Below are 11,094 nucleotides of genomic sequence, written 5' to 3'. Positions count from 1 at the left end.
GTGGGTTTGGCCGAGTTCAGTGCAATGCCACACACCGGGCGACGCATGTCCAGTGGATGAGAGAGGAAACCTCTTACATAGCATGAGTAATGGTCGAGCAACTTACCCACGCGATATAGATAGAGACCATAGGAGCCGCAGGCTCCAGATCAACAGTGGAGAATCAACCTGATGGATGACCGGATTTGACGGGGAAATAGACTGAGGCACATAAAGTGTTATGAAACCAGCTCACAAAAGGATAGAAAAGAGAGATCAACGCCTTAGAATTGAGCCTCTTCGAGGGGGCAACCTCCTTTACATTACACAAATGAGCAATTCTTGGATGATACAAATGAAAAGACCTCCTTTCTATATATAGGAGTCTAAGGGGTCATAACATAATCAAAGCCGACAAACAACAATAATGAAAGGGCATAATAATAACAATAGTGGGCTTCTATGGGGCATAATAGTAACAATATGGGCACTACATGGGTACATCAATATAATAAGTGGGTTGTACTAATAACAATAAGGGGTTACACTAGTAGTATAGGGGCCTAACATGCCCCTCTCCTTCAAAAAGCTTTGTCCTCAACGCTTGAGTAGTTCTTGATGCTTCTGTATAAAATTCTTGTCCTCCCATGTGGAATCTTCAGCGAGTAAGTTCTTCCAATTGATGAGATACTATGAAATTGATCGATTTCATAGCTGTCGGGTTCTTTTTTCTATGACTGCTCCAGGTTCCAATATGATTTTTCCTTCCTCTTCAATTTCTAGCAATATTGTTTGAATTGGGATCTTTTGCAACTTTTGAATAAGTGGCCATACTTCTTCGTCCTTCTTCCATTCATCCCTTGCTTCATTTATCCAATCTGGTTGGATAATAGAAATAGTACAAAACAATGCTTCCACATCCTCATCCTTGAAGAGTCTTCCCATTCGGTAAGGTTGCCTTTTTTTAGGTGCATGTAGTATTGCCAACATTTCGTTCTCATAAATAGCTTGCTTGAGATGTAGCAGTAAAAATACCCAATCACCTACATCAAAAAAAATTTCACTACGATGTTGATCTACCTGTTATTTCGTTTGATTTTGCACCGAAGTGGCATTATCCTTTAAAATTTGGAGAACTTGTTGTTGATGCTCGATGTGATCTTTCATTGCTTGAACCTTTTTCTTCTTGTTATGTCCTTCTATCTCTAGAGTTTGAGGAGTGGTAATTTCTTCCAATCCTTTACAAGATATGGTCGGATTCATTTTTTGATGCTCGATGTGATCTTTCACTTCTTGAACATTTTTCTTCTTGATATGTCCTTCTATCTTGATAGTTTGAGTGGTAATTTCAACCAATGAATTACAAGATATGGTTGGATTCATTTCTTCTTTCTTGATGTGATCTTTCACTTCTTGCACCTTTTTCTTCTTGATATGTCCTTTTATCTTGAGAGTTTGAGGAGTGGTAATTCTTGCCAATGCTTTACAAGTTATGGTCTGATTCATTTCTTCTTTCTCTAGGGTGGGGTCCTGGCATATATCTTCTTCTTTTGATGTTTCTTGATCCTTTTCTTCATCCTCTTCATATTCTATGTAAAATAATTTCTTCTTAGCACACTTATGACCTTTAGTGCATTTTCTATCACAATTGTAACAAAGCCCTTTTTCTCTTTTTTCTTCCAAGTGTTTTGGTGTAACCCTTGTAGGTTGTGGAAGGCTAGGAGAAACAACACTTCCATCTTTATAGTTGTGAGGGGTATGCTTCCTGGATTCCATAATTTTGCTTTGCACTATGTCACAAATCCCTTTTACTCTTTCCAATTGTTGTGGTGTTGCTCTAAAGAAGGTGTTTCTCTTTGTATCCTCATAATGTGCTATCATTTCCTCCATGAAAGTTGACCACGTAAAAATTTGTTTACGAGAAAAAAGCCCTTCATACCATAAAAATTGATCCGGTTATAAATATGAAGATGCAATACATACCTTTTGTAACAGTGGTACACCATGTATATCAAAATATTGCTCCATCTAAAGTATCCAATTTAACGGATCCTTGCCATCAAATTTCCTCATCTTGCTTTTTCTTGATTTTAGGAGCTTGATCTTGAAACGACTGTAACTCTGTACTTTTGGATCTTTAAATTCTAAAATTGTGACCTGTAGTAGCCCTCTATGTCCTCTTTCCAATGCCACCAGTCTGATCCAAATTGGATTCTCCAAGAAAGAGTTATGCACAATCTCCCAAGATGACCTGATTATACACCTTTCCAGAAGAGCGAACTTGTATGAAGTGCCAAGTGTCACGATTTCAACCTTTGGCTCTGAAAAAAATCTACAAGAAACTACAATCCGTCCTATTTTTGTACCTTCTTACAAAATTTCAATCCGATGCTCAGAGAGAATGTTATGACGATTTTCCCCAGGTTGCCTGTTTGGAATGTAATTCAGGAGTCTGCAAAAAGACCAACTTCCTCAAATGATATCTCCGCAAATATAGCACGAAAAGCTCTGAAATTTAGACCTGAGGTTCAGTGTGATTTTTTCGCAAATGGGTTTTTTTTTAGCTTCTGAAATGTTTAAGAAAAAAAGGTTATAGCGAAAATGCCACAATGACCTATTTGGAGCAACGAAACCCTAGAATCCAAAGCTCTGATACCAAATGTTATGAAACCAGCTCACAAAAAGATAGAAAAGAGAGATCAACGCCTTGGAATTTAGCCTCTTCGAGGGGGCAACCTCCTTTACATTACACAAATGAGAAATTCTTGGATGATACAAATGAAAAGACCTCCTTTCTATATATAGGAGTCTAAGGGGTCATAACATAATCAGAGCCGACATAACAACAATAATGTAAGGGCATAATAATAACAATAGCGGGCTTCTATGGGGCACAATAGTAACAATATGGGCACTACATGGGTACATCAATATAATAAGTGGGTTGTACTAATAACAATAAGGGGTTATACTAGTAGTATACGGGCCTAACATAAAGAGTTGAGGTCTGGCATGACCGATGAGCTGGCAAAAGAATCAGTTTCGTGGGAAAATCCTGGAGTAATGGAAATAATGACCATTTAAAGAAAACTAACACTCAGTTTGTAAGGCGACAAGTGGCCACCTCTCTCTGCAGTGTTACACAACGATGATGGCGCAAAGTAGGGGAATTCCAGCGGACAGAGGCAGGTGATCCAGAGAGCCGGAAAGAGGAAATGACTAGTCAGGGAGCAGATTGGCTCTAAGCCATGAACAGATAAAGAGCAGAGGGGGAACAAAAGTAGAGAAAGAAGTGAATCACAAAGAATAGAGAAGCCGAGCAGACCTGCAGAGAAAAGGAATCATTGAGCAGACAAAGACAAAGAGAGTTCGAGAGTTTGTGAACTCCAGAGAAGGCTTGAGAGGTTCAAGCAACTCCTTTGTGTATACCTGTCAGGTATTGAGTACCAAATTGGACTCATACCATTGAGACCAGTTGAGGTCAAGATTCAATAAGGGGGAGTCTATGTATTCTAGAGGGTTGGGGGATCCAAGTATCACCCTATTGATCATCATCTGTTAAGTGAGACTCAAATTGAGCTCCTTATTGTAAAAACTCTACTTTAAGACACAATGGAAAAGGCCACCACTGAAGGCTAGACCAAGAGACATAGCCCAGGAGGATTGGGTGAACTCTTTATTAAATTTGTTGTGTTTTTTTATTTTCCTACTATGCTTCTCTTACTGTTTCAAGTGTCTGTGTATTTTGCAATCTTATCGATTTGTTGCTTAAAATAACATAGACACACCCCAGCACATGAGTCTGTAATACCTTCATTAATTAATTGAGATCATTCACAAGTGATTTCAAATCAACGATAGAGGGGATGGGAAAACCCGAAAACCAGGGAGGAATGAGTGGCACTCATGGTGAGGGGAAAAACTGTAATCAACGATGATATGGCTAATAGTACTGAGAAATCCAAAAATGGGAAAGGGGCATGCAACCCAAGTAGAGTGAGGCGCGACCTCTTGAGAAAGACTGAGCACTCGACTCAGGAAAAGGATTTTAGCATGCATAGCGCAAGTCAGGGTAAACAAGGGTACCCCAAAACCAAAAGAACCAGAGAGGCCATAGTATTGCCTAAATGGGAAGGAAACCAGAGGGCAGAACCTCAGAGGGAAGGAAATTGCAGGAGCGAAACCAAGAAGGGGGGGGGGGGGGGGAAATACCCTGGATAAAAATGCAAACATAATTGATAACACTGACATTTGTGCTCATTCTGTGATAGGTCTAGCCCCAAGAAAGGGTGCAACTGCAAGATATATCGAACATACATAGGCAAAGAGATGTAGGGAGAAAATGAAAAGAAGAATGGCTCCCAGGCGCAACAAGAGGACAGTTAAAAAAGAAGAAGGCACCAACAGTGCAGGGAAGAAAAGGGGCAGGCAACTAGATGGAGAGCAAATGAAGAAAATCATCGACTCCTACATGGAGGGAAACCTGAAGGAGGTTAGAGAACAAATCTGGAGCTGGGAGAGAGATTTGAGAAATAACCTCAGGTGCAAAGACCTACCCATGGATGAATGGGAAGGAATGCTGCAGGACCCGGGAACTTCAAACGATAGGCAATCACTTTTCAAAAAGACTTAGCAATAATATTGGATCATGAAACACGTCATAGCTCGAGCCATGACTCTTCATCAGGAACACATGGAAGGGGAAGTTCTAGATAAGCAGGAAAGGAGTAAGGAGCCTGACCCTGTTCGAGCAAAAATTCTGAAAGACCTTGTGACAATACAGATCCAAACCTATAGGAATAATCTTGCATTGGGTTGGATTGAGCAGACTCTGTTAGAGATAAAGTGGAAATTGTCACAGGGATGCGAGCTTCCAGGCCCTGGGGTGAAGGCACCAAGTTTCGGTGCGAAGGCTTTAGTACAGATAGCATCCTCTGATGAGGATTAGTCTATTTTGTTTTTTTTGTCTTTGAATGTTTTTAAAATGCAGAAAATAAGCAATCTTGTTATGTTCTGTAAAGACAATAGGGATAAGCTCTCGAGAAGCAGGTGGTTTTTGATGAACTTATTCAAATTTTGGAGTGGGTATAATGCTGACCAGTGGTCACCTGGTTTCCTTTGGGCAGGTGACTAGCTGGGGGACATGTTTGTAAATTTTTCTCAAAAAGTAAATATAGAGAGCTCTACAATGTTTACAAAAAGAAAATAGTTTGTAACCTTTTCCACCTTAAGAGGGTGGAAGATGAAAATCACTTTCTCAGTTAACTGTGAGTTCATTAGTTTAATACCACTTCCTCACCTAGTTTTAGGGATATTTTCCTGGTATTTCCTTCAAATTAAGCTTGGGAAGCTCTAGTTTGATGTGTGTTTATAGGACATCATGTCCCTACTCATAGGCTTCATTGTGGCCTATTTTTTAAAGGTTCTTTTTTTTTTATGCAAGCTCAAAGGCTTTGAGTTTGGGCTTTAGATGCGACTCCACTTGTTTTTGGTGGTAATCTTTATATTTTCTCATTCTTTCTTCTCTATTTTTTTTAGTTTTGTTTTCTATATTGAAGGTCAACATAATAGGATGTTGGTTCTTTTGTTATTTATCTTGTATATTTTTAGTCATGGGTTTTATTTTCTATAACCTTAATTTTCCTCTCCTTGCTCTATATTTTTCCTTCTTCTACACTTCTTCATTGGTTTCTAATTGATTTCATCCCTAATGCTCTCTCAACTCCCTTTGGGACAATTCTCCCCTCCCTATTAACCTCTAGCTTTCTCCTTCATAGGTTAACTCTTTTTCCTGTTCGTTCTTTGTCATTCTTTCCCCTAAATTCGACCACGACCCCCATGTTTCTCATCTTATTTTTGTTTCCTCTCCCATTCTTATGGATCATTACAAAGTCACCATGAGAGGCCAAAGAAGGAGAAGGGGAAGAGTCACTCCCTCTATAAATTATAATGCCCCTATTTCATTTGGCTCCCATCCACATGTTCAATCTACTACTTATTACTCAAGGGATTATTACATGGATTTATTTCCCAAGATAGTTAGATGGACCAGCTTTAAGGTAGAAGAGGAAATTTGATTGGAATGCAAACCCATTCCAGATCAACAAGTTTTCAAGGATATTAGGAGTTGGATTCCATAGATTGGAACTTCTACTTGATCTCGTTAGACTCTGTACATGCAAGCAATCAATCTCTAACGACATATAAAAATTATTGTGGGAAGAGTCCTTATTGAGAGATTTGATACTCTGCAAGAAATACAAATCTGCATTGTAGATATTCTGGATAAACTAGAGAGGTTGGGTAAGAAAGTTTCCCTTGATAACTTCATCGATCTTGTCACTTGCCTTCATCGGACTTACTGCTGCCTTCGACCTGATCAATACTTCAATTGATATCCGGATCTCAATTGAGACCCAGATCTATCTTACCCGGATCTATCCACAATCTTATTCAAGAATATCGTATGGATAAACTTTAGTCCATTTGAGGAAAAAAAGGACTTATAACCACCAATCTAGGTGGACTCTCCTTCCAAATAACATGATCATGCGAGCCTATATTTGTTTTATAGCTTTTTATAGTGGCAATTGTGTAGCTTTGATTATTAATATTTAACAATATATTATTATTAGTTATGAATTTACTTTTAATAATAAACTTATAGAGTTGGAAATATAAAATTTTGAAATTTTGAAACTATGCTATTAATTTGGTTTTCTAGGTGGCGACCAAATAGCTTCTAAAAATTGTTAGATGTATTTTATTTTGCAAATTAATAAAAAGTAACTGCCTAACCTTACCAAACCAAAAAAAAATTATTGAAACCCTTTAAACTAATTCACGAATACACATAAAACCTTTAAATATTATAAATTTACTTATACCTTATGTTGATTTAAAATTATATAATTTAAAGGAAAAAATTACTGTTTTAATAATATTAATTCTTTTATATATATACATATAGTACTATCTTTAAGATTTCGTTTAAATATTATGGATTTGCTTATATCTTATTCTAAATTTATATAGTATTTAAAATATATATATATTTTATTGTTTTAATAATATTAATACTCGTATTAGATTTATATTGCTTTTAAATATAATATTAGATTATAATTTAATAAATTTGAAATGGTCAATATTTGAGAAAACTCAACCAAATATCTAAATTTATATAATATTTAAAATATATTTATTTTATTGTTTTAATAATATTATTATTGGATTTATATTTCTTTTAAATTTGATATTAGATTATAATTTAATAAATTTGAAATGTTCAATATTAGAGAAAACTCAACTAAATCTAAAAATTCAATGGATAAAAAAAAAAACAAAAAATTCCCAAAAATACAAGATTCAAAATATATATAGGGTAAATACCAGACCTTCAAAGCTTTGAAAAAAATAAAAGAATATATAACCAATTTAATAATAATAATAATAATACAAACTAAAATATAAGAAGATTGATTTTAAAAAATAACTCCCAGCAGTATTATACATTAATATACATAAAAATTTAAATATATTTAATATACATAAAACATTTAAATATTATAAATATATTTTTATCTCAGATATTTTTAAATTTATATAAGTTCTAAAATTTATTTATTTTATTATTTTTAATAATATTGCGGTTTTATTGCAGATGAGATATATGTTAGGTTTAGTCATTTTACTTTACCGGTGTAGCTAATATTATTATGACTCTTACAAAGCTTATTTTTTGCTGCTCCATATTTTTTTATATCTGATCTCATCACTTATAATAATCCTTAAATCTTGGAATATATAAATTCTTATGTTTTATTTTGGTTTCATGGAATGAATAGATATATTTTTGGCTGGTATCTCAAGAAACTATGCTGAGTTTTTAGTCAGCAAACTAGCTTCCTGAAATATCATTAGTGATTAAACTAAATAAATTATTAGAGGAAAATAATTTGATTTAAAAAATAAAAATTTGAAATTAAAATCAAAGTTTATCTATTATATTATATTTTAATGAATTAATTTAAATAATTAAATATTATAAAATTTTAATATAAATTTAAGTTGTTAATAATTTTAATTGACTATTTTTCTAAACATTATTAAATCTTTGAATGCATCTTTTATATCATTGTTAAAATGACACAATGTCCCCCATCTCATAATAATTCTCTTTGCATTTGGCATGCCATAGAGTGATATTGAAGGTTCATGGGAATGAAAGGTGGTTAATGGAGCGTAAGTTGGTTATCAAATAGAGTTAGATGGTGATTGTGAAGATTCAAAGGGTATTTGGGGTTATGTGGCCATCGTCTCATGAAATTTTACAATTGGTGGATATGACCCAATTCCCTCACCTCATAATAATTCTCACCACAGACAAACTATAATGAAGGCCTACCGTATAGTGGTATCACATGTTCATGGTATTGTAAGGTGGTTAATGCAACAAAAGTTGCCTATTAAATCTTATCTAAATAGTGGTTGTGAGGATTCAAAGGTGAAACATTTGCAATATTTTCAATTTTATTGGGGTCACAAGTCTCACACTAATTGGCGCATAAAACTACTCATGTTATTTTGATTCCACTCACAAGTTTCATTGTTGCAAGGGGTAGGATTTATTATTAAATTACTTGTGTTGATTCTTGCATAGGTTTGCCTAGTTGTTTCCTTCTTGGGATAATCATTTTCCTATTTTTTCTTATGATTTTCTCTTATGTCACTCCTCTATCTCCCTAATCAAGGCATTCTTTGGTTTTCCTTCATTACTCCCTAGTATCACTTAGCCCTTGCCTTTGAATTTCTTCAGGATCTTCCCTATAGTCTCGGGTGTTTACTCGCCATGTGGCTTCGGGATTGGTTGTACCTTAGGGATCAACCCAAAGTTCATGCTCTCTTTTTTTGATCAACCCATCGTCCCATTTATATCATCTTCTATTCACAACAAGCTTTTAACCTAGGAAAAAGGCTTAAGAACATAATTCCAAGAAAATGTGTCAAAGTAAGAAGCATAGTGGTTTACTTTAAGGAAATGGGACTCACTTGAGCCGAACAAAGAGCAGAGTCCTCATTTGGCCTATATAGAGATAATACACCACTATATATTCAAGAGTAAATATTTTAATTCGAGCCATAAATTGCGAGGGAGAGGGGATGCCTTTTAGAGATGGAAATCATTGGTAAATTTGCATATTTCATCTTACAAATTGGTCACATGAGAGGGATATTCAACCAATACATACACATGGTTCACATTAATTGAAATCTCAAGATGCCTATGGGATGAGTCATGATTGATAGGAACATAATGGGGGAGGAAGTATTGCTCATTTTGGAAGAAATTTAACTCATGACCTGTGGGATAGACCAATGTCTATAGTGTATAGAGGATCATCTAGATCTTCTCTAAATCTAAGCTACTCACTAGGGAATAGAAAAGAACCGACAGTGGTTGAAGATTCAGACTCCCCCAAGGTCGAACGATGCATTCAATACACTCTTCTTTCGATACTTCTTCTTTCTGGTATTTTAAATTAAGGTTATTGTTTCTTTGGTTCACCTTCAACCACATGAAAATATTCTTTTAATATTAAACTTTTAAAAAAATTCAATATTAATAACAAACTAGGGAAAGTAATAATTTATATTTTTATTTAAATATAATGCAATGAAGAATCCTATTTTAAAAAAGGGTATTCCTACTATACCATTACCAAAATAAATAAAAAATCCCATCATATACACATATTTTTTATATTTTTAAAACAATGATTTAAAAATTACATGATAATGTGTTGATTTGAGCAGTGAAAAAATAACCTGCAAATAAATTGAAATTGTAGAAAATAATGGAAAATTAGAAAGGTAACAGAATAATCAAACACAAAGATTGACACAGTGTTTTACGTGGTAAAACCCTCCTTGTGAGGGAAACATCCACCAGATAATGATAATCTATATTCTTATTATTCAGGGGAGATTTACAACACCCAAATCACATGCATACATTATCCCACGATTCAACCCACTCTCCATTTGTTTTATGTTTTTCATATTGCCTCTATAGGCCCACATGGATAAATAGAAACCCGTTATATTTTTACTAAATCCATCCATAGCTTTTAAAGTAGTTACATAAGAAAAATTTTACATAAAAAAAAATAAAAAATAAAAATAAAAATAAAAATAAATTCCTTTTATATGTTTTTTCAAAACTTAGATTAGGAAAAACAAACTAAGCCAAAGGAACCAATCTTAGCTATTATCCCAAAAATATAGGGAAATAGTTGGCAACTTCTAACAATATCCACCTTGACAAAAAATTTACCTTATATATCATAAAAAATTGCTCATCACCTTTCTTCCAAGCCAAGAGAAGCTACACACCATTTTAGCTTATGTGACAAAACTGGTTTTGTGAGCATGTATGCACAATTTTTCTCTATATGGACTTTTTCTAGAGCCACCACTGCACTTTCATCAATAACTTGTCTTACAAAATGATATTTAATAGGCATATTCTTTGTCTTACTATGATAAGTTGGATTCCTCGCCAAATGAATAGCACTTTGACTATCACAAAATACTTTCACCTTGTCCCACATCCTTCCAAACTCACCTAGCAAAATTTTTAAGCAAATTGCCTCCTTGAAAGCATGTGAGACAACTATGTATTTTGCCTCAGTAGTGGATAAAGCAACTATGTTTTGAAGTTTTGACATCCAACTAACAGCTCCACCTACAAGAGTAAAAACATATCCAGAATTGGATCTCATCTTTTCCAAGTCACCTACAAAATCTAAATCAACATAACCATAGATTGAATCACTACTACCATTATAGGTGATACAATAATTACTTGTTCCCCTAAGACACTAAATTTCACTGCTTCCCAATTCTCTTTACCTGGATTTGTCATGTATCTACTAACAACACCAATTTCATTTAAAATATTTCCCCTTTTACTAACCATTGCATACATTAAGCATTCTATTTCATTAGCATACCGTACACAAGACATATACTCCTTTTCTTCATCATTACTAGGACATAAACCTAAAGAAAACTTGAAATAAGAAGCTAAGGGGATTTGAACATGTTTCACAT

This window comes from Pinus tabuliformis, chromosome 6 (genome assembly GCF_031772625.1).
Source record: "Pinus tabuliformis cultivar Carrire ecotype Pingquan chromosome 6, CPIR1, whole genome shotgun sequence".
Classification (NCBI taxonomy): Eukaryota; Viridiplantae; Streptophyta; class Pinopsida; order Pinales; family Pinaceae; genus Pinus; species Pinus tabuliformis.
The sequence above is the reverse complement of the archived record's forward strand: the minus strand, read 5'-3'. Positions refer to the sequence as shown.